Source organism: Pelodiscus sinensis, chromosome 6 (genome assembly GCF_049634645.1).
Source record: "Pelodiscus sinensis isolate JC-2024 chromosome 6, ASM4963464v1, whole genome shotgun sequence".
NCBI lineage: Eukaryota > Metazoa > Chordata > Testudines > Trionychidae > Pelodiscus > Pelodiscus sinensis.
Window position 1 is genome coordinate 86,833,259 of NC_134716.1, and position 23,397 is coordinate 86,856,655.

A 23,397-nucleotide genomic window follows, 5' to 3' on the forward strand; every position below is an offset into this window, starting at 1 on the left:
TCTAGTTTTCCTGCATGTACAAAACCTCCCACAGTTTACACAGAACTCTGGAAATCATGAGCAAGCCCAACTCTCATTCAGCCTTTCCTTCCCAACTCATTAAGTGGTATTTCTTTTATGCCAGCCAGAAGAAGGTAAAATTGCCACTGTTTGGTAGGAGTTAAAATTGTACTCCATTTTGCACACAGTGAAATAGCCAACCTCAGGGACAGTGGGAATTCAACAGCCGCTAAGAAATATGTTAAAACTGTGGTTTTGTGCACCACAAAGAACCTTTTCTTTGCCTTTTCAATTTTTGTCATTCTAGGCTGACTCTCAAGCCAGCTTGTTTAAACAATGCTATAGACTATCATCTTCATTTTTGCAAAATTACAAAATCTGTTCTGGTAATACAATAAATAAAATGTTTGTGTTTTATTGGCTCTCATCAGCTTTATAAAACATATTGTCAAAGTAAACAATAAAGTAGAAAAAGAGATAAAGTACATAGTCCTGTTTGCAGGTTATGACAGCATGCTTCAGTTCTTTCTGAAGTCCCATTATGTCAAGTAACAATTGGAAATACATTCAAATTCTTCTAATTACATTCTGTAAAACTGGCAAAAAATTGTTACAACATTATAAACTCTTGGTGAAAACATTTTTTTTCTAAATTTCTACTCTTTTTCTCACTAACTAAAATATTTGTTCCAGTGATTATATTCACTTCCCCCCCCCCCACAGAGATGGACAATTACAGGACAGCAAAACATGTACATTCTCCAGACGCGCGCGTGCGCGCGCACACACACACACACACACACACACACACACACACACACACACACACACACACACACACACACACACACACACACACACACACACACACACAGATGGACAATTACAGGAGAGCAAAACAAGTACATTCTCCAGATTCAGGGAAAGCAGATCACCAAAACTGACTTTCCTCTGCTTTTACCAAATAAATACTAACTGTTAAAAATACTGTTGGTCCTCTTTACTTTTCCTGTATAAAAGTTTCTTGAAAGCTGAACTAGTATGTTATAGGCCAGCCAAAAATAGAGATTCAAAATTTCAAAGTGACAGAATAACGTTTCCATAGAATAAGGGCAACTCAACCTTGGCCCATCATGCTTTGAACTCTGGAGGAACGGAATAAAAATCCCTAACCAGAAGGATCAGTATCACTATTCAGCTTGGAATTTGGAAGGTACATTTCTCAGCAGAAGCAAGGTGTCCCCAAGGGGCTTAGCTTGGATTATCCTGACAAGACACACTGAGCTTATATGTCACAGTGGCTTCTACCACTTTTTGAAACTCACTTATGTATGTTTAAACCTAATAAATAACACTCATTTCTTTTTCCTGGTTAATAAATTGGCTACATTAACTAGGAAATTTAGCATTGGCTACAAGCATTGTCTTTGGTGAGAGATCTAAGGCATAGTTTACGTAAGGTGAATAACTAGCTCTTTGGGACAGGGAGTAACCTGAATATTTTGATTTTTGGTGTAAGGGACCATTTATCACAAAGGCAAGTTTGCCTGGGTGGCAAAGTAGCCCAAGAGGACTGTCTGTGATTCCATAATTAGGCTACTATAGTGTTTGAGGAGTTCACACTTGATTGGAAAAATTCTAAGTTTAGAACTCACAACCAGTTTGGAATTTGTACTGTTTTTGACAGTCTACCCTGAGGTTGGTACTCACAGTGGTGAGTCATTCCAGTCAATTTGACAGGCACAATCAACGAACCCTAAGAACTAGAACAACCAATGTTGAAACATTTTTTCCAAGTAGAAAACCCACCACCTTAAAAAAAAAAAAAAAAAAAAAAAAAAAAGGGAAATTCCACAGCACACTATGCCATGTAGGAAATCATGAGCTCACTCTTGGCCTCCTGGAATTTTTCACTGAAAGCCAAAAAGGGATGTTTATCTGATCCCAAACTTTTAAAGCCTAATGGAAATGCTGTTTTTAATTCTTTGAAATCTTCTCCTTGTTGTAATGCCTGCGGGGACTGAATGCAAAGTACAGCTGTTGGCTGATTCTCAACTGCCAAACCCTGAGATAACCTGAGTCTAACGGTTTCTCAATTTTTCTTACAAAGCTGACATGGTATTTTTTCTACAGATGGACACATTATAATCAGGGTCTGTTACTCTGGATCACAAACTCGTTTTCCAGTTCAGAAAAAAACAGAAAGTTCCTGCTTTTGCATACAAAACTGTTAACTGTTCACTTGCCTCTTTTTAAAGCACCATGTCAAATCATGGCCATGTTGAAATTAATGGGAGTTTTACCATTGTCTCCAAAGAAGGCCAGGATTTCACCCTATACTTTCAACTGAAAAGGTACTAAAACTCAAGGGCGGTGTCCAGACTCAGGGGGTTTTTCGAAAAAAGTAGCCTTTTTTTGAAAAAACTTCACCTGTGTCTAGACTGCAGCCGCGTTCTTTCGAAATTAAAGCAAAAGAACGCGGCTTTTCTTTCGACGGCGGTAAACCTCATTTCACGAGGAAGAACGCCTTTTTTCGAAAGTGCTCTTTCGAAAAAAGGCGTTCTTGAATGCCAACAGGACTTTTTAGAAAGAGAGCATCCAGACTCACTCGCTGCTTTCTTTCGAAAAAGCGGCTTGCTTTTTCGAAAGTACTGCTTGCAGTCTAGACACTCTTTTTCGAAAGAGGCTTTTTCGAAAGGTACTTTAGAAAAAGCCTCTTTCGAAAGAGGCTTGCAGTCTCTAGACATAGCCAAAGAGAGTTTAAATAGGAAGAACTCCAAGAATGTGCTGGTGAGGTGGCAGAGAGGCAATGACACTGCAGTGAATATTTCTGATGCCACTGCAGCTCAAACACATGTAAAGGTGGCACAAACAGGGTTAAGGTCTATAGTAGAGTGCTATCAGCAGCAATGACCCTCAACACCTCTAGTAGTTGGTCCAAGAAATAACATTCATTTCATCCCCTAAGCCAGCTTTTATCTCCTGAAAACCAGGCCACGACATTTTCAGACTTCTACTGGAAAAAGTGAGAGAGATCAAGAAGATGTCAAAACACAAAGAGCTATCTGTTTGGATGGCAAGAGTAAAAAAAAATAAACCTTCATTTTTTCAAGTGTTTTTTCTCATCTTCCAGCAGCCACTTTTTGGAGTCCTCTTTAGAGTTCTTAATATTGACTCCATTTTTCATTCTCTCCTTTTGGCTTGAGAACATATTTGCTAATATATTTTTCCTATTAATTTTAACTCCATTTAAAAACATGAAAAATATCAATATTTGTTTAACATTACGTTTCTGTTTACTTCTTTGCTTGGGGCCCCCATCACCAGTTATGTGAGTTTATTTCTGAGGAGTGGGTTAGTATGCTATTTAACTTGTGCTCCATCTGCTAACCATGCACAAAACAGCCATTAAAATTAAGTTTCTGATGACAGTAGTGAATTAGAAGAGAAGATTCTTACAATTATGAGGCCACTTCTCCAACAGATTCTGATGGGTGTCCCTTTAATATGTACTTTTTTCTTTTTTAAAAGAAGATCTTTACAATACCTCATTCTGTGACCTCATTCTGCTGACAACTCTGGCATCACATTTTTGAGAAAAAATTGGCAGACAATGTTCTCAGTTGAACATTCTCAACACCTTTAGCTTTACAAATGTACTGTATGCACTTCAGCAAATTATCCACAATAATCCATATTTCCTCTATAAATTAAATGGAGCAGAAAAATCTCAATGTATTAAACATAAAACCATAACAATGTTTGACTTTATAATGTTTGTAAAGTCACGTTTAATGAAAAATACTTACCTCTAAGTCATTCTAGACTGAAGGTAAAAACTACAAAACATGTTGATTACAGGAATTTTGTTTTGGACATCATTAGGTTTGTTTGTTTGTTTGTTTGTTTTTGAAAAACAAATAATTACCCATGAAGGCATCTACTCTGAAAGAAAAACATGAAAAACTAATGTCACAGAGATGTATACTAAGATCATGGCCTTTGGAACATTTTAATTAAAATAACTACTTCAGAAATTCCTTTCAATTTTTGGGTATCTTTCCCCTAGTAGTGTTTTTGCTAGGTTTCTGTCTTTATAAATGTTTATTGTCATCATCAAGGTTTGAAGAACTTGCCAGACATGTACGTGTCAGAAGGCTAAACTGAATAGCTAGAAATAGATACAAAAGATGAACTTGTAGGGTGGACAGTCAGGGTAAGAAAGGTCTTGGGTCAAGATCATCAAGAGAAGACTAGCATCCCTGTCATTCCAGCTGCTAAGATGAGGAAAGTATTTAGAATTCTATAAGAGTGTTTTCTGTGGACTCTGATATGTGACTCTCTATTTCATATCAGATAATCACTAGCAAGGTTCAAATTTTGAAGTTCAGTGCACTAATAAATAGAAGGGAGAAAAATTCTCTTTCCCTGTTCTCTCCTGAAAAGCCCCAAAGTTCCAGAAAAGTGTTGAGGTGGGGTATGATGGAAGGGGAAAAGAGGTCCATCTCTGTCACTCTTTTCATCCCTGTCACCCCTTTTTGGGATGCTTTTCTATTGTTAGTTATCTGAAATCAGAAAAAATGTGGATCCTGCTGCTTCTCACAGCTTTCCCAAAAAGTAACACAAAACTGACATACATTTTGACAATTTCAGTACTTCCATCAAGATTCTGACTCGTGGCAGTGAAATAGATGACAATCTTACTAAGTTTACTCAGCTACAGCTTGTTAAAACTAAGCAATTGTAGTGGCACTAGGTTTTTCTCTGCCAACTCAGGAAGATACTGCATCACCAGGTTTTATTTGGTTTATGTGACTGTGAAGATATATGGAAGATACAATTTTTAAATTAAGGATTAAATTATATAGCAATTATGTATGTAGGTTTCCTCATTCAGCAGATCAAACAACTTTTTAAAGGCTTGCCCATCAATCAGTATTAAAGCACAGTAACTGTGGTTGTAATATAAGAATGGTCATACTGTGTCAAACCAGTGATGCCTCTAACCCAGTATCCTGTCCTCCGATGGTGGCCAATGCCAGGATCTTCAGAAGGGATGAACAAAACTGGTAATCATTAAAGTAATCCATTAAATAACCAAAGCTAAAAAATTGGCTGCTATTCTATGACCCACCTCTTTTTCTAAAGTTTTAACTCATGGAATCATCAGTCTCTGATATTTACCCTTGAATTAAAGGCACCAATCCAAAAAACCTCACCCATGGAGGCTCCGCTAGCCCTGATAGCATATCAACACTTGTTCATTTTGAGCTGCTCTCTCTAGATCTAGAAACAGGATTGATTGACTCTAATTAGCATGTGGACCCGAAAAGCCAAAATGCAGTGACTGCAGAAAGCCATGTTGATGATTACTAGATGGCTATCCTCTCTCTTATTTGGTGCTCAAATAAGACCAGGCATAACAGGTGGTGGTGTTTTGGGCAAAAGATGTAAAACTGAGGGCCTAAACATGGCTCACTAATGATCCTATGGCACTTTTTGCTGGAATAGTATTAGTCTGATGTTAATATGTCCTGCCTAAATTCCAAATTAGTTGACTATAGAGTACAGTAAACTTCCAATAATCCGGCACCTTTAGGACCCAAGGGGTGCCGGATTATCTGATATGCTGGACTATCGGAAGGGGGGGCCTATGAGGGGTCTGGGGTGGGGTGGATGCCACCCAAGACCCCTCATAGCCCCCCCTTCCGATAGTCTGGCTTTGCCCTAGGCATCCCCGATTCAGCTGCTGCTGGTCAGTTTCAGCATCGGCTGAATCGGGGACGCCTGCGGCAGAGCAGCTGGGATGCTGCCAGGTTGGTCCGGTAGCGCCGCCCCTCAGCGCTGCGAGACCAACCCAGCAGCACCTCAGTTGCTCTTGGGGATGTCTGGGACAAAGCAGCTGGGATGCTGCCGGGTTGGTCCTGCAGCGCTGAGGGGCAGCGCTATGGGACCAACCCGGCAGCCCCCCAGATGCTCTGCCCCGGGCTTCCTAGAATCAGCCGCTGGTCAGTTTCAGCAGCAGCTAAATCGGGGAAGTTGGGCACAGAGCAGCTCCAATTGTCCGGCTGCCCAGAGCACTTCCGGGTTCCCGATGGTGCCGGACCATCAGGAGTGCCAGAGCATTAGATGCCGGATCAATGGAGTTTTACTGTAAAACTATAAACTAGACTGCTATATACTGCTGCAGGAATGCAGGAGCGGCGGGGAAGCCTGAGCGAGCCTGCAGCAAGGCTGCGCAGGCACAGGCGGAAACCGGTGGGTGGTAGTACCCAAGAGCAGGGAGCCGGGGCCGACACCAGACACAGGCAGAGTAACGCTGCACGGGGCATTTAAAAGGAGGGAGGGTGGGCAGAAGGGGGGGGAAAGAGTGCAGGGAGTGGAGGAGGTTCTGCTTTCGACCCCCTTCCGCAGTTAGTGACCGGTGCTGGTGCCAGGACCGGGGAAGTTGCGATCATGGAACCCCGACCAGATCGGCGAGGCACAGCACCCTGGACAGGCGAGCCGGAGGATACGGCGGCCGTAGCCAGGGGAAACCAGACCCAGGAGCGGAGACTCGGCCCGGGAGCAGTGGTTTCAGAGCGACCCAGCAGGATTCTGAGAGCGGGGTCCAAGGACCTAGACCATGGGAGCGGTGGACAGGTGGACAAAGGCTGAGGGCGGTGGGGCCCCCTCCGTCATTCCAACCTGGGACTCGGCTACAGAAGGGAAGGGGAAGAAAGGGGTTGGGGATTGGGTTGGGAGTATGCCCCTGTGACGGGTGTGCCAGGGAATGGCACGGCGAGCGGCGAACCCTCCGCCGCTTTGCAGGGAGATGGGGGAAGCCACACGCAGCCGTCAGCGATGAGCCAGTTGGGGAAACCCAGCCGCCAGCATGTAAGCGGGGGTGGAGGAGAGAGGGCTAGGCATCCGGGAAGGGGGATTCAGCAGGGAATGGCGCGGCGAACCCTCCGCCGCTTTGCAGGGAGGCGGGGGAAGCCCCGTGCAGCCACTGGCAATGGACCGGCGGGGGAAATCGTGTTATTCTGGGGACAGTCATGTAATTCAAAAAAGTTCCCTAAAAAAAAAATCGTGCTATCACGAAAATGTGTTAAGTGAACATGTGTTAAATGAGGAATTTACTCTGTGTGTACACACACACACACACACACACACACACACACACACACACACACACTTAATACTAATATTGTACTTTGCAGTTTCATACTGTAATTATTCTAAGAATCCAACCAAGTCACAATTTCTGCATGTCTAATAGTAGTCCAAAGCACTCATTCAGAACAATTACAGTACTGCCAACTCTGTGACTTGTGAAGAACTGGTCAATTTGGACAGGGCTAGAGTCTATTTCTCCAGGGTGGGAGCTGGCCCCCAGAAGAAAGACACTCCAGTCTCCTCATGAATTTCAGCTCTGTTTGAGAGAAACCGCATTCTGATTGGTTGTCTCCCGCATTGTCCCACCCCCAGGATACAACAGCCAATCAAGAATTTATACAGAAGGAGGCAGAGCTCTCTCCTCCTTATCTGGAATCAACACCATTCTTAGAAGAGTGAAAGTGGAAGGTGGGAGCAGAAAGAACTTGGCAGCTCCAGGCAGGCATTGCTTCCTCCTCCTCCATTCTGGGACCAGCAAAACAGCAGCTACTTCACTCTCTCTCTCTGAGGATAAGTCTACACTACAGAGAAAGATCAAAGCTGCCACTGTTGATCTTCCAGGGTTTGAATTAGCAATCTAGTTAAGACAGCTAATTCGAAGTGAGAGGGGCACTCCGGTCGATGCCAGTAGTCCTGCTTTCACGAGGAGTAAGGGAAGTCGAAGGAAGAGTATTCTTCCTTCAACTTCCTGCAGTGTAGACAGCACCAAAAGCCAAGTTAAGCTACTTCAACTTCAGCTACACAATTAACGTAGCTGAAGTTATGGATCTTAATTTGACTTTGTCCCGTAGTGTAGACACACCCTGTAACACCAGGCTCTCTGTGCGTGTGTGCGCGCGCGCACACTCACACACCAACATACACAAATCATGCAGCTGTCCCCGTCTCCACACTTAGTAGCTTCCTCAGACCTGAAAGTGGGGAAGGATATAAAGATGGGCAGGGGAATTCTTAAAAAAAATAAATCAAACGTGTAGTGGTCAGACTCATTTAAAAGGTTTTTGAAGCTTTGGAGTTGACAGTGCGAATTATGCCATATACCTTAAGGGTCCTACTTATGATATTGTGGAAATTGCAGATTCTGCAATATTAGGCTTGCACCACAATTCTGACATTGGATGTCCTCACTTGCAGCCCTGGGCAGCAGACTACAGTGCCCCCACTCTCAGCCCCAGGAGGCTTAGAGCAAAAAATGATAGAAAAGTAATAATGGACTTCATTACTTTTCCTCGATTTTCCATGGTTTGTCTGTAGTTCAGGTGCAATTTTTTGATAGTTTTTTCATCCCTCAATTGAAGTAGGGCCTTATATATATTCTTCCTCTCCTCCCTCCCCCTCCAGTCTCCTCAATTTATGTGCACTGCTGAAACAATCTTTCTAAAGGATTTTCTAATAAGCTCAGAGTTTCCACATTGGACCAAAGGAAAAATTCATTCCTTATCTACAGTATTACTATATAGTAGCTGTACATTAATTTAAGATCACTTATGGGCAAAGCTGGCTACTGGTAATCATTGCCTGAAAATAGGCTGCTGACAAAAAAAAGAACTGTTCTCCAACATCTTTTTTAGTGTTGATAAATAATTAAAAGGAAGAGAGATGAGGAGATTCATGAGGTTTTACCATCTCGGCTGGTCCACAGGCTTTTTGATTTCCACAAAAAGTCAAATATAAAATTAAGAGAGGCCTCTCTATTGTTCTTTCATTAGCTCTCCTTTAAAAAGGGCTAAAGAGAAAAGCAGTCAAGTGAAAATGCTCTCTCTACTGTAAATCAGCCTAACAAAGCATCCAGTCACTTCCCACTGAGTTTCAAGTTCTGTTTTTGTTTGTGTCCACATGTAAGTGATTAGGGATACTGTTGTTTGAAACTTAAATCCACATCTGCTGTTCTGCAGTCTTTGGAAATCAGATGAATTTTTCTGACAATTATTTGCAAAGATTATAATCACAAACATCTGCAATAGTATCCTTATGTGGTGGAAAAACACCATAGGTCTGAAAGCCTTTTTTGCTGAAATATTTTTGTTTGGTCATTTAAAAATACTAAAAAAATAATCTGCATGTCTTCTCAGATGGAGATTATCAGTAACTGCTTAAAAATAACAAAGTTAATTCTACATATTTTTTCTATAAGTTATTACCCAATGGTTTAGGCAGCACACTCAACCAGCTGAAGTCCAGCTTTTTCTAGTTTAATAGGTCAGACTGTAACACCAGTGGAGAGGCAACAGAAGCCTACAGAAATCGAAACAGGAGAAAAGTGGTTTATTTATAAAACTGATTGTTTTAATTTCCATTAGTTTTTTAATAGACTACATATGGAAGTTAAACATATATACTTTCTTTTAAAAAATGGCTTCCAAAATCAGTATCTGAAATGGTTTTAAAAATAAAAATAAGGCAAATTATTATATAAAACAATTTCATATTATATTATCTCTGTATTGTGCATACCGCACCCCAGACCTTGAATTCAAACACTAAGAAATAGATTCTGCTCATGTTCAATAGCACCTCACTCTATGGATAGTTCCAGTGAGGTGCTCAGATACCATAATGATTAATATCTACTCAGCTACCCATAGAGCACTTTCAAAATAGGGTGCCTCTCAGCATGGATAGTGGGAGGAGATTCTGTCCCTCAACACACTCCAGTGAATAAAAATTTCACAATAATGAGAGATTGGAGCTGCCCTACAGCAATTTCCTTTAAAAAAAAGGGGGGGGGGAAGGGGGAGCTGTTAAATCTTTTCAAGCTGGTTTTTCCCCAACAAATATGAATATCTATTCACTGACTTTGAGCTAGGAAAATTCGATCCCTGATGTTGGAAAAATAATAGATTTGTTTCCCACGTGCCAAGCTAAGTAGAATGAAACCCCCTTTGAATTAATGCAGAGGATATGAATACAACACTACAATAAAAAGGAAAATCCCAAAGAAACATATATGGGCTGATGCAGTTATTCATGCTTTATTCTTCACACAAGAGCCTCACCTTCCCAGTCCAGTATGTTCTTTTAGTTTTGTCTAATGTTCTTCAATAGTTGTTCCCTTTTAAGAAGGTTTCTGTCTGCTCAAACTTCTACAGATTGAAGCCAAAACCGTGAGGACAAAGGAGTATGAATCATGTCAGTCTGTACTAACTATGAATGAGAAAACATTCAAATATTATACTACAAACCAGGCAGAAAAGATTTCAGTAAGAATAAGTTAAGTATTATTCATTAACATTAGCCGTGGATAATTCTGCTTTGAAAGGAAGGTAACATTTTCATACAATTTATTCACAATCTACAAACCCAACATACTGTATGTATTGATATTGAAGACAGTGTGCACATACATTTGCATAAGCGGCGAGGAGTCCTGTGGCACTGTGATACTTGACGACATACATTTGCATGACAGAGTACACCCAAATAATATGTTCATCAATTCCTTATCACCTTGTCTTCAGATTGCCCTCAGGACTAAGAGGCCAAATGAAAGTCACATATGCAATAATCCCAATGGCCTCTTTCACTTTGTCCTTCTGAAATTGTACCAAAAGCCTGTCTGGAGTCTCTCTCAGAACATCTGGATTTGACGCTTTTTATATTTATCCAGCTAAACAATGATTCTCTCCTTCTCCCCTACCAGTACCACAAAAGATTTAATGAACCAGCAAGGACTAGAAACCTGAAACTCAATCCAATATTTTCATACAATGATTCATAGACTCACACAGACTTTGAGGCAGACTAAAGGGCTCTTTAAAGCAACCTTGGACTGGAGAAGCCTGCAGTAATTTCCAGCAAGAGAAAGACTGGTATAACAGGCAACAATCTGATGATTTATTTAATCAGACTGAAATACAGAAGAAAACCAGGAAAGAATTATTTACCCCAAATAGTGCAACCACTAATCTGAAGTATCAAAGCAGCTGGAACAATGTATCTTGTGATCTAAGAATTGTAGGCAGCTGAGTGATAAGACACAAAATAGTAGATTCTAAGGATGAAAAGAGGTCAAGGGGGGGAACCAAGGTTGATGAAGCAAGAAAGATCAAAAGTCTCCAGATGTTACTTAAAAAAAACCTCTTTTTTCTCAGTGAGACAGAAATATCCCATGCCCCTCAACAGGGAATTGCTGTTACTGAGTGTTATTCACATACTTGTGTATGGAATAAAAACTACACGTACACACAAAGCTACTTTCACACCTTTTGCTGTTGCAGTCATCAATGGGGTAATACCATGCTGTATGTTTAAAACAAATATTCTTTATTTTGCAATGCTTCATATAAGAACGATTCAACAAATAAGATCTATAACACTGTTGAACTATATCCTACTCCACATTGATACCCTTTAATAATGTGAGAGGAACAAAGAAGGACAAATATACAATGTTTTTTCATTCAATTAATTGTCAGATCAAAATTTTTTTGGAAGACTGAATGTACAAATTACAGAAATATACTTGCTTTAATAACTGTATTCCAAAACCAGTATCTGAAAATAGTTTTAAAAATAAAAAAAAATCAAATTCTTGTTATAGAAAATGTTTCATATTAAAAATCAGTATTTATTGTGCCCACCTAATCACAGACTTTGCATTCAAACACTAACAAACCAAGGGACATATTCTGACCTTATTTATACTGAGTAATATATCACCCTGTGGCTAGTCCTTCTGATGTATTCCAGCACCACAATTTTACTTTTGTAATATGAACTGAAAACTCTGCAACTCATAGGGAAGCAAAACCTATATATGCTAAATATACTGAATGATTCATTCAAGAAATGTTCATCTATATGAGTAGCTTGTTGTAGTAAAACACAAAAATCAGTAAGATCTTGGATATTCTAGTTTTATAGTAATCTTACAGGAAATAGGCTGATTTGCACACTTGACTAATTAGAAACACAGTCGGGGTCCATGCCTGCTTTCTGCATGGTAGATACAGCCCGTAGAACCGATTGACCTCAAATGTCTCTCTACCAGGGTACCTACAGCCTTCTGGCCTCGTTCCAAACACAGTCCCCTCTATCAAGGTATGTATGGCCTCACGGTCCTAGTCCCAAAGTACAGTTCCCTCTATTAGGGTAAACACAGCCCTGCAGGTGTAGTCCCAAACACAGTTCCTTCAATCAGGGTAAATACAACCCTGAAGGCCTAGTCACAAACACACTCCCCTCTCTCAGGGTCACTATGGCCTACAAACCTAGTCCAACAGAAGCCTCCCTGAAAGCTAGGGAGCTGGATTGGTGTTGGGTGGAGAGGTAGGGAACCTGGGCCCTCCCGCTCCACTGGGTCCCAGCCCAGGGCTTTCTTGGCAGTGGAGGATTTCACTGCCTGCTCAGCGGGGATGCCAGCAGAAGCACGCTGAGCTCCTGGACAATCCTCCACCCTGGACCACTTCCTACCACCCCTGGCACTCTGCTCAGCTCTCGGGGCATTGCTTGGTGTGTCCGACCCTCGTGGATGTCCTCCCTGGCCGGGGCTGTTGCTGTGGCTGCTGCTGCCAGGGTCATTGCTTTTGGAGTGGCTGCTGCTGCTGCTGCTGGGATTGCTGCATCTGGTGCTGCAGAGGCTGATCAGGAACTCTGGCCTGAGCTCCTTCCCCTCTGGAAGTCAACTCACACTGAGTGACTCCCTGGGCTTTTATACCTGGCCACTCTTTTGGCCCAGCTGGACGTGCTCACGGCAACTCTCTGCGGTTCAGTGCGAGGTTGCCACACCCCATCACATGACTGTTTATCCTAATTAGTTTTAAGATTTATGAACTGATAATGTGACCTATTTGTATAAGACTTCTTCCATTTTCTTCAGTGCCTCAACTTAAACAAGCCTAATCATAGTATCAGCCAAATATTGGCTAGTGTGATAACAAGTACAGTTAACTGTTTGTGTCACATAAACGATTAGGGAAAAATCATATCCTGCCACTTCTTCTAGGTAAGATTAAATGTTTTCAGGGTCTCTAGAAAGAAAGAATTGTCAGAGAAAAAGAACAAGAGAAGGAGAGGAAGTAGTGGATGTGTGAAGGGCATGCAGAATGGAAGTGTGATGCAGAACTTTAGAGTTTATTGTAACAGATATAGATCACGCATATCATACATACATACATAAAAAGAATAAAGACTCTATACTTTCAAAATATTTGAGAGATATCTTGTGCATAGAACAGTTTCATAAGCTTCAATGACAAAATGTTCATCAGCTAAGTCTCCTCTTCATCAACGCATTGATGTCTTTCATTTCCCCAGCATTAGCTTTTCAGACATTAGAGAGAGCATACATAAGCCAGAAATCTTGGAATTGCCCCCTATACAAGTAGCTTTCCAGTCACCTGGAAGATCAAGAGAACACTTGAACACATCATCTCCCCCAAATCATTCAGCCAGAGCATTCCCACAGCATCTGTAGCAGCATGTCTACTGCAGAACCAGCAGGCATCCATATTTTTTATCCCAGTCTTACAATTATGAGGTCTAGGAAATTATGTTTAATGACCCCTCAGAAAGGCCATATTCTTGCATTCCAGAAGTACAATAAAAATTAAATTCTGTTACTGGTTTGCACATGATCACTAATAAAATGAAAAAAGTAGATATTTACAGGATAGTCTTTAGGTATCCTAGCAGACTGGGAGTGACCTTGGATTTGCAAAGATACACATTCAGCATTACGGATCAAATTTCCTATAGGGCTCCTCTGATGCAAAACATACACATACAACTAGTATGAAAATCAACACCCTTATGTTTGTAAATTGATGGGTCCACAAGTACTGAGTAATGTATCAAGGAAGGGATGTTGAAAACGTCTCTGTGCATGGCAAATAAGAGGGGTCATTATGTAACTGAATTAAGATGATCATGTGTAGGACAGATGATCTCCATAATGAATACCCTGTAAAAGAGAACTCATTCACACAAAGGCTGCAGCTTCTATCACTTCTTTGAAAAAAATCAGCTGACCTAGGAAAGGCATGCCTCTGTGGCTATGTTGTAAGTATGGCTATTTTAAGAGAAAACAGACTTGTGCTGTAATTTGTCCTTGAGGCACAATACCCAGCAAATACAGTGGTGTAGGATTTCAACCAGCGAGATCTATCATCCTTTGGTAAAGTGAATAATTAATATTCTCACTTAAAAATGTTTCAGATGTTGACAGTTTTAAATACAGCATGAATGAAAGACTAACAAATACAATGGCACTAAAAACCATGAACAACTTTCCTTAATGTTATGTTTTATTGGATACAGTGAAGGTATTTGTAACTGTTCATCTGAGATATTTAAGCAATTTGATATAAAAAAGAATTAATTCACACATTGGAGTATTTTTTTGCATTGCCTGTTCACAAGTTTAAAGACTGCAAGAAGTCTATATGGTTGATATGTTGTCACATTATTCTTGGTTCTCAGCGTCTATGTAATTTAGTAATTCTGAACTGCACTAACACTTACACACTATCACTGCTAACACAAAATATACTTATATAATTTTTCAGTATTTAAAAGACAAGAGGAGACTTACTCTCCCTCTATTTAGATTCCCTACCTTTAGCCACCCAGTTCTGAAAATATTTGTCTCCATAACTACTATTTTTCCTCTCTGTTTATCAAAGAAGGGAAAACCTGTATACCCAGAATATGTACTGATATTTCAGATGATAACTAAACAGACAACTAACAAAAGTTACATATGCAGATGAATGGAGAGGGTACAACTGATAAATAGAATTTTTTAATCTCAACAGGATAATCAAAGTAAGCCTTCTCTCTAAATTTAAGGCACATTTAATATTGCTGTACAGAGTCCAAAATTGATCTCCACAGTTGATCTATTTTTTACCTATTGGGTACTTCCTGGCACTGTTCAAATTCAGGTGTCAGTGCAAAACAGTCTGCTAAAGCCATTGTGCAGACATCTTTGTCTCACCAATTAGTTTTATATCATAGCCCATGGTCATTTTTTGGCAAACTAGACATTTGGATATATGGTAAATTCTATCCATGACACATATCCAGCATAAACTCTCAAGGAGGCAAAGATTCTCCTTACCAGAGCCTAACTAAATAAAAAATATGGTTTTCCAGTTTTTCCTTCAGATTGTTTCAAATATCACCAAACTAGCCAAACATCTGAAACACTGAATCAGTTCTTGGCTTGAAACTTACTCACTGTGTCAGATGTAGTTGAAGTAATTTTTACTCCAAAATCTCTATACACAAATGATCAATTAGTTTAATGTATGCAATGTTCTACCTGTGTCAGTCCCAGGATATTAGAGAGATGGTAGGTGAGGTAATACCTTTTATTGGACCAACTTCTGTTGATGAGAGAGCTAACCTCACAACAGAAGTTGGCTCCTTAAAAGATATTACCTCACCCACTTTGTCTCTGCAATTAATTTTATATCATAGTCAATGTTCATTTTTTGGCAAACTAGACATTTGGATATATGGTAAATTCTATCCATGACACATATCCAGCATAAACTCTTACGGCTTGCAGCATTTCACAAAAATTAAGAGAACTCTGCCTTTAGTTTAAAAGTAACATTTAGGCTTCCAACTGTGTTTGATTGTTAAATCTGTTTTCATTGAATGTATTATCAGTTAAAACTTCATGCATGAGTTATAATAATTTTAAAGCATTTTGTATGACGTCGTAACGTCCAAGCTTTATTTAGAAAGGAACTCATATTTGTTCTATTACCTTACAGGCAGACTCAGTTGACACTGAGAACGGACTATGTTCAAAACAATAAGATGACAAAATAAGTCTGATTGCTCCAATTTTTAAAAAGAAAAATCAGCGATTACATGATTAATCTTCACGATAATCTTTCAACCACAGGCAAACCAGGCACAGCATAGCAAATTTAATGTACAGTGCATTACACCAGGATTAACTTGATACATGCATCTAGTTTGAGACACCAAGGACAGTTCATATGTTTTCCAGGTGCAATCTTTCAGAGACCATAAAAAACTCGGTTTTGTCATCTTTGCCTAGATATTAAAGAAGCCTTTGTTATTGACTTTTTTGGCCACTTTTTTCCCTCTTCACTCATCAGGCTCTGTACTATTTGTTCATTTGGTTGCTATCTTTCATCCCAACAATTAGAAGTGATGGCAACCAGTAGTAGTCATCTTCGTAGCTGTGACATGGTGTATCGACCCTGCACTGAGGTACAGGGAGTTGCCTTGGCCCAGCTGGCTGAAGGGGCCCCACCCCTGCAACCCTGCTGGGCATGCTCCCAGAGGAGGCAGAATATAAAAGCCTTGAGAGCAGCTCAGTTGGGGCTGACTGCAGGAGGAGGAGGCACGGAGGGAGCTCCGGATCCAGGGGAGCGGAGGCAGGCAGAACGTGCAGCAGCAGCTGGGGCCAGAGAGGTAGTCTGAAGAGACACCACACCCGAGTGAGATAATGAGAGAGAATGGTGAACAAGGGATGACAGGAAGTAGCCTAGGGCAGGGAATTGTGCTCCAGGTGTTCAGTGTGTTGTGGCAGGATTCCCCGCTGAGCAGGCAGTAGATTGCGCCACTGCCATCAGGGCCCTGGGCAGCGATCTGGTGGAGTGGTTGGGCCCAGGTTCCCCTACATCCCCCCATATCTAGCCAGGGTGGGGGAAACCTTAGGACTCGCCTGTGGACTAGGCCTCAGGGCTGCATGATCTCTTATAGAGGGGACTCACCCATAGACCATGCCTCCGGGCTGTCTTATCCCTAGTAGAGGGGACTCGCCTGTGGTCTAGACCTCTGGGCCATACCATCCTCAGCAAAGGGGATGGACATATGGACTCCAGCCGCTAGGCTGTATGACCCCAGGAGAGGAGACATGTGTTTGGACTAGGCCTTGGGCCTGTAATACCCCTAAGCAAGAGGACATGCATGTGGACTTAGGCCGCCAGGCCATGTTAACCCTGATTATGGGGAGGGCTTGTGGTAGGTCTTGGAGAAAGGCCAAGGCATGCCCTTAAAGGGGACTAGTCTCGAGGGGCCTCCACGGGTAGGATGGCCCTTGAAAACAGCACATAAACCTCTCAGGTGGCATGTGGCCAGAACTCTTCACTCGGCTTGTGCTGGCTCCAGGAACCACCCATGTTGCAGCTCTGCATTTTAAATGTAGTAAGAGCCACTAGGCTCTTACTACACATAAAATGCAGAGGCACAGTGTTCCAGACCAGCAAGAGCTGGGATTGCTTGGTCCCAGCTCATGCTGAGTCCAGCAATTCCTGTTTGTGGCAGCCAGCCCAGTCTGCCATGAATAGGGGCTGCTGCTAAAGCAGCCTCTGTTTGCAGCAACCAGGACTGGCCATGGGCAGGGGCTCCTCCAGTGTCCCTCCTCACGAGTCACCTCTGCCAGTCCCTATTTAGAAAAATAAAAGATAGGGAGGCATTTGTGTGGGTACCTTAACTATAGGCTGTTTGCATGATTTTATTTACTGATTTGAAGGTGCGAGACCAAATATTTACCTGATGTAAACTGGCATAATTCCATTGACTACAGGTGAAGTAAATAAACCAATGTATGCCACTTGACAATTTGACCCATTAGTTACGTGGGGTCCATGAAGCTTAAGTGGACAGAGCATATGTCCACCAGAGGGATTTACCACCAAGGAATCAGCTCTAGCTGGAACAACATGAGAGGCAGCCCAAAGCTATCTAGGAGACACATTGGTTCTGTACCCATCCTTGACCTCTTTGTGGATTCCGCTCTCTAAATCCATTGACCTGGCAGAGCAGGGGCTGCTGTGAGCCAAGATGAGCAGGGATAGTGTCCCAAGTCTCTATATGCCAGAGGCTGGGAGTGGGTGTCAGGGAATGGATCACTTGGTGATTACGTGTTCTGTTCATTCCCTCTGGGGCACCTGGCATTGGCTGCTGTCAGAAGCCAGGATACTGGGTCAGCTAGAACTTTCTTCTGACCAAATATGGCCATTCTAAAGGACTTGCTCTACTGCAACTTCACTTTGGGCAGATTACTTCTACCTTGGATGTGCATCAAGTGTTCTATTACACTGAATCTGGCCCACTAACATCAGTATGCTGTTCAAGAGATTCACCCTCTCAGCCAAGAGATACTGGAGTAGACAAAAGACACACATACCCCACATAAACCAAACATTTCTTTGAATCTTAGCATTCCTAGTCTATATATTTTTTCCTCAAGAATTTCTTACTATTTTATATAAACTTTCTGGTGTAGTACAAGTAGAGCAATGGATACATTTCTCATCTCTAATTACAGATTTTTTTTGCCAACAAACATCTTCAGGAGCCCATAAAACATAATTCTGAAGGTCATTTCCAATTCAGTCCTTTAATAGTTTCCCAATTATTTATTTTTATCGAAAGTGGGTAATGAGAGAGTCTTCTTTATACTTATTTTTATGGATAACACTAATAATTTATTGATATAGTTTTCAAGGTATGTATTGCAAAATACTTTTGATTTGTTCTTATTTAATCATGATTTTATACAAATTATTGGTACATTGATTTCTTTAACATAGCCATGTTTTATTGAGGGACTCATATTTTTTCAGCTGGATAGAAAAACAACTTATTTCATGGAACCACTTTTTTTGCCAAACTTAAATAGATAATTATTACCAGTAATGCAAAAGAATCTCTGTTTAAAAAAGTCTCAATCACAAACATTCAGAAAGATTAGTATAGAAACTAAAACAGAAAAAAAAATCATGACTGGAGATGGGAAGAAAGACTTGCTAACTCAGGAGAGTGGCAGTCAAACACAAAACACCCTCTAGGTCACCCATTTTTAATTCAGCACAGGTCAGTATCAGCCAAAAGTTTGTGTGTGATATCTGTACAAGACAAAATAGAGGTTTTTATATCTGGCTCCAGGTGCACATATGTCCACATTATAACAGGCACATTATAAAAGCCACCGTTGCTTTCTATTGGCACTATCAGGAAGAAGACCAATGAAGTGGGCTGTATGTATAGGGGAAAATAATGTTCTTTTAAAAAAACTAGTCATGCAGGGGGCACACAGCTTTCAATTACCTAAAAGGAAGTTACAAGAAGGAAGAAGAAAAATTATTCTCCTTAACCTCTGAAGATAGAACTAGACGCAGTAGGCTTAAATTACTACAATGAGGTTTAGGTTGGACATCAGAAAAAACTTCCTAACTATCATGGTGGTTAAATTCTGGAATAAATTGCCTAGGGGAAGCTGTGGAATCTACATCACTGGAGAATTTTAAGAGCAGGTTAGACAATCATAGTCTAGTTGATGCTTGATCCTGCCATGAATGCAGGAGATGGGACTTAATGACCTCTCAAGGTTCCTTCCAGTTCTGTGATTCTAAGAAATGCCAGATTCAGTTTCGTAGAAGTGGGGATCACTGGTGCCTGAACCATGCTCCTGCCCGTGCTCCTCCCCAAGGACCTGACCTTGTTTGGTCTTGTCTCCTAAGTTGCTACCCCAACTCTGCGTCTTACCTCTGCCAGTCCCCAGTACAGCACTCCAACTCTGCCTGCCAAAAAGGTGCATCTCTGTGGCATTGTGCTTGTCAAGGTGCTTGTCAAGTGTGATGCCAAAGGCAGGACCATAGTAGGGCAGGATCAGTGCAGCTACAAGCACTGCTGAGGGGCCCATGCCAAGCTCTGCCTATTGCTGACCCAGGGAGATGGTATTTCCCTGACTCAGTTGGAATCCGGCACCCCTCAACAGTGGGAATTGAACAAGTAGCGGCCTTAGAGCTTTAGCTTAACCTAAGCTCCGAGCAGCTGCACTCCTGAACTGCCCTACCTCCCCTGACTGCAACATGGACCTCTTCCTTTTCTCTACCAGGGTGTGAGCATGGGGGGGGGGGAGAGGAAGGATGGGATTGAGCCCTTTGGAGCATGGTGGGGTACCAATGAGCCCCAGAGAGGGGACCGTAAGATACCGGGGGACAGTAAGGAGACCTGAGGTGAGGATGAAGATCTGAAGACTAAGGGAACAGTGAGGACCCCTGCAGCAGAGTGGAAAGCTGAGACCGGGCAGTGGAGCAAGAGCTGGGTCTTTTGCATATAAAGACAGAATGGAGATAGGGCAGGTCCCCCAAGACTGGTAGGTAATGCTGATTCTCCACACTGGTTATCCAGAAAACAAAAACAAAACAAAAAACCTCACAACCACACATCCCCTTTATTGTACTGCAGTTCCCTGCCTCCCAGTACAGTGAGAAGTTATTTAAAAACTCTACTCAGCCACATACCATATCAATATTCATGTGGGTTAGATACCAATCTTTTAGTATCTAAAACTAAAGGTTCATTATAAAGAAAGAATAAGAAGCATCCATATATCAGGTTCTTAGTAGTACTGGTGAGTTTGCTGGCTTGCATGTCTCCCTGAACACAGCCACAGCTTGGATGGGTCATTCAGATCCTTTGTTCTGAGCTCTGGATTATAGACAACTTACTCCAGAAGAAAAAAGCAGGAATAAAGACAAAATGAAATTGATTCAACTGCCTTTCATGAAAATGGACTTCCTCAACCACAAGTTCTACAGCCACTGCTCATCATCCCATACTTTCATGACAGTGTGATCCCACCATTCAGGGCTTGTTTCCTGAGCACAAAGTTAATGTTCCACTATGGCCAGCCCCTCCAGGAAAGCCATCAGACTTCTTATGTTGTAGCTGCTATGTGTGGCAGCTATTATATGTGGCAAGATCAGTGTTGGAATTCTCATAGTCACTTTGTAGTTTAAGGAATAATGCAACTGCCATTTGTGATATGCTAGTGAGATTTATCAGCATTTTCTTCAACAGTTCAGGATCCATTCCTGCAGATGGAGGAGGCAGAGTGCACAGCACAAGAGCCAGTGAAAAATGGCACCAAATGCCAATGGAAACACTGGGGATATGAAGCAAGGCACCAGAGGGCATTGGGACGGGACCCAGGATGCACAATCAATGGAGCCTCTTCTCACCTTCCCACAAGTCTCAGAAGCAGAAGAGGAAGAGATGCTCTGTGGGATAGCTGCCCAGAGCATACCTCTCTGAATACTGCTGCAAGTGTCACAAGCTCAGTCAAACAACACACACAACAGCAGTTTTCCTGCAGTGCTCTGTGAATAGCACTGTCATTGACAGCAGTTTACATCTGCCAATGTAAACATGCTCTTTATCCACAAGCATGCAAGTACATGGCTTGCTGACTCATCAGGTGTAGTCCCTGGCTTTTTCAATGTGTTTATTGTACAGCGGGTGTCCCTTGATGGGCCATCAAGCCAGCGTTCTACTGATGCCATTTTGTCTGGAGATGTCACCCAGAAACAAGGCCCAAGATTGAAAAAAAAAAATGGTTACTCATCCTTCATAAAAAAAACTCTTGTTATGGATCTGGTCCAAGAGGTAAATATAATTGGACTGCTTAGAAATAGTGACCATAATGTAATAAAATGTAACATCTCTGTGGTGGGAAAAACACCTCAGCAGCCCAACACTATATCATTTAATTTCAGGAAGGGGAACTACACACAAATGAGGAGGTTAGTTATACAGAAATTAAAAGGTACAGTGTCAAAAGTAAAATCTCTGCAAGCTGCATGGAAACTTTTCAAAGACATCATCATAGAGGCCCAACTTAAACTCACACCCTAAATTTAAAAAACACAGAGAACCAAAAAACTGCCACCCCATAGCTTAACAACCAAGTCAAAGAAGCAGACACAGATAAAAATACATATTTTAAAAAGTGGAAGTTAAATCTTTGTGAGGAAAATAGAAAGGAGCATAAACTTTGTCAAATTAAGTGTAAAAATATAAGAAAAGCTAAAAAGGAATTTGAAGAACAGCTAGACAAAAACTCAAACAGTAACAGCAAAATGGTTTTTAAGTACATCAGAAGCAGGAAGCCTGATAAACAGCCAGTGGGGCCCTTGGACGATCAAGATGCTAAATGAGCACTCACATATGATAAACTCATTGGGGAGAAGCTAAATTAATTCTTTGCTTCAGTCTTCATAGCTGAGGATATGGGGGAGATTCCCAAACCTGAGCCATTCTTTTCAGGAGACAAATCTGAGAACTGTCCCAGATTGAGGTGTCATTAGAGGAGGATTTGGAACAAATTGATAAACTTAACAGTAACAAGTCACCAGGGCCAGATGGAATTCACCCAAGAGCTCTGAAAGAACTAAAATGGGAAATTGCGGAACTATTAACTGTGGTTTGTAACCTATCCTTTAAATCAGCTTCCGTACCTAATGACTGGAATTGCTGCGTACAGATGTGGTCGCCTCATCTCAAAAAAGATATATCGGCATTGGAAAGGGTTCAGAAAAGGGAAACAAAAAATGATTAGGGCTTGGAATGGGTCCCATATGAAGAGAGATTTAAAAGACTTGGACTTTTCAGCTTAGAAAAGAAAAGACTAAGGGGGGGATGTAAAATCATGATTGATATGGAAAAAATGAATACAGAAAAGTTATTTACTTACTCCCACAATATAAGAACTAGGATCACCAAATGAAATTAATAGGCAGCAGATTTAAAACAAACAAAAGGAAGTTTTTCTTCACTCAGCATACAGTCAACCTGTGGAACTCCTTATCAAAGGATGTGGTGAAGACTAGGACTTTAACAAGGTTCCAAAAAGGAGCTAGATAGATTCCCAGAGGTTAGGTCCATCAATGGCTATTAGCCAGGATGGGTAGGAATCGTGTCCCTAGCCTCTGTTTGTCTGTAAATGGATGACCGAAGAGGGATCATGTGAGGATTACCTCGTGTTCCCTCTCTTTGGGGCACCTGGTATTGGCCACTATCAGCAGACAGGATACTGGGCTAGATGGACCTTTGGTCTGACCAAGTATAGCCATTCTTATGTTCATGTTCTTCGAGATGTGTTGTTCATGTCCATTCCAATCAGATGTGTGTACATGTGCATACATGGAAGACAGAATTTTTTGCCTAGCAGCAACCATCATGTCAGCCACGGTGCCCCTTGGAGTAGCACTGATATGGCACTCAATATATAGCCTAGCTGACCTGCTAACCCTCCAGCTCCTTCTTGCTGTTTATTCCAACAGAGGAGGAGAAAGGTGCATATTGAAATGGATGTGAACAACATCTCAAAGAACAACAGTCATGAAAAATGAGTAACCTTTTTTTCTTCTTCGAGTGCTTGTTCGTGTTCATTCCAATCAGGAGACTCATAAGCCTAAAGTTAGGAGGTGGGGATTGTAGCACCTCCTAATGCGGCTTCATTTC

The 23,397-nt window shown here is 41.5% G+C and overlaps 1 protein-coding gene across 10 annotated transcripts in view; it reads right to left on the minus strand.

Moving 5' to 3' along the window:
* LHFPL2 (LHFPL tetraspan subfamily member 2) overlaps positions 1 to 23,397 on the minus strand; it is a 210,769-nt gene that overhangs the window by 112,190 nt on the left and 75,182 nt on the right. For 3 of the 10 annotated variants that reach the window (XM_075932328.1, XM_006119135.4, XM_075932325.1), the window contains exon 1: positions 10,155 to 10,316. The exons of 5 other annotated variants lie outside the window; for them this stretch is intronic. The gene's annotated coding sequence lies outside the window, so the exon portion shown is untranslated. Of the gene's footprint in view, positions 1 to 9,299; positions 9,394 to 10,154; positions 10,317 to 23,397 lie in introns of those variants that run through there. 2 more of the 10 variants (XM_075932322.1, XM_075932326.1) reach the window with 1 other exon arrangement.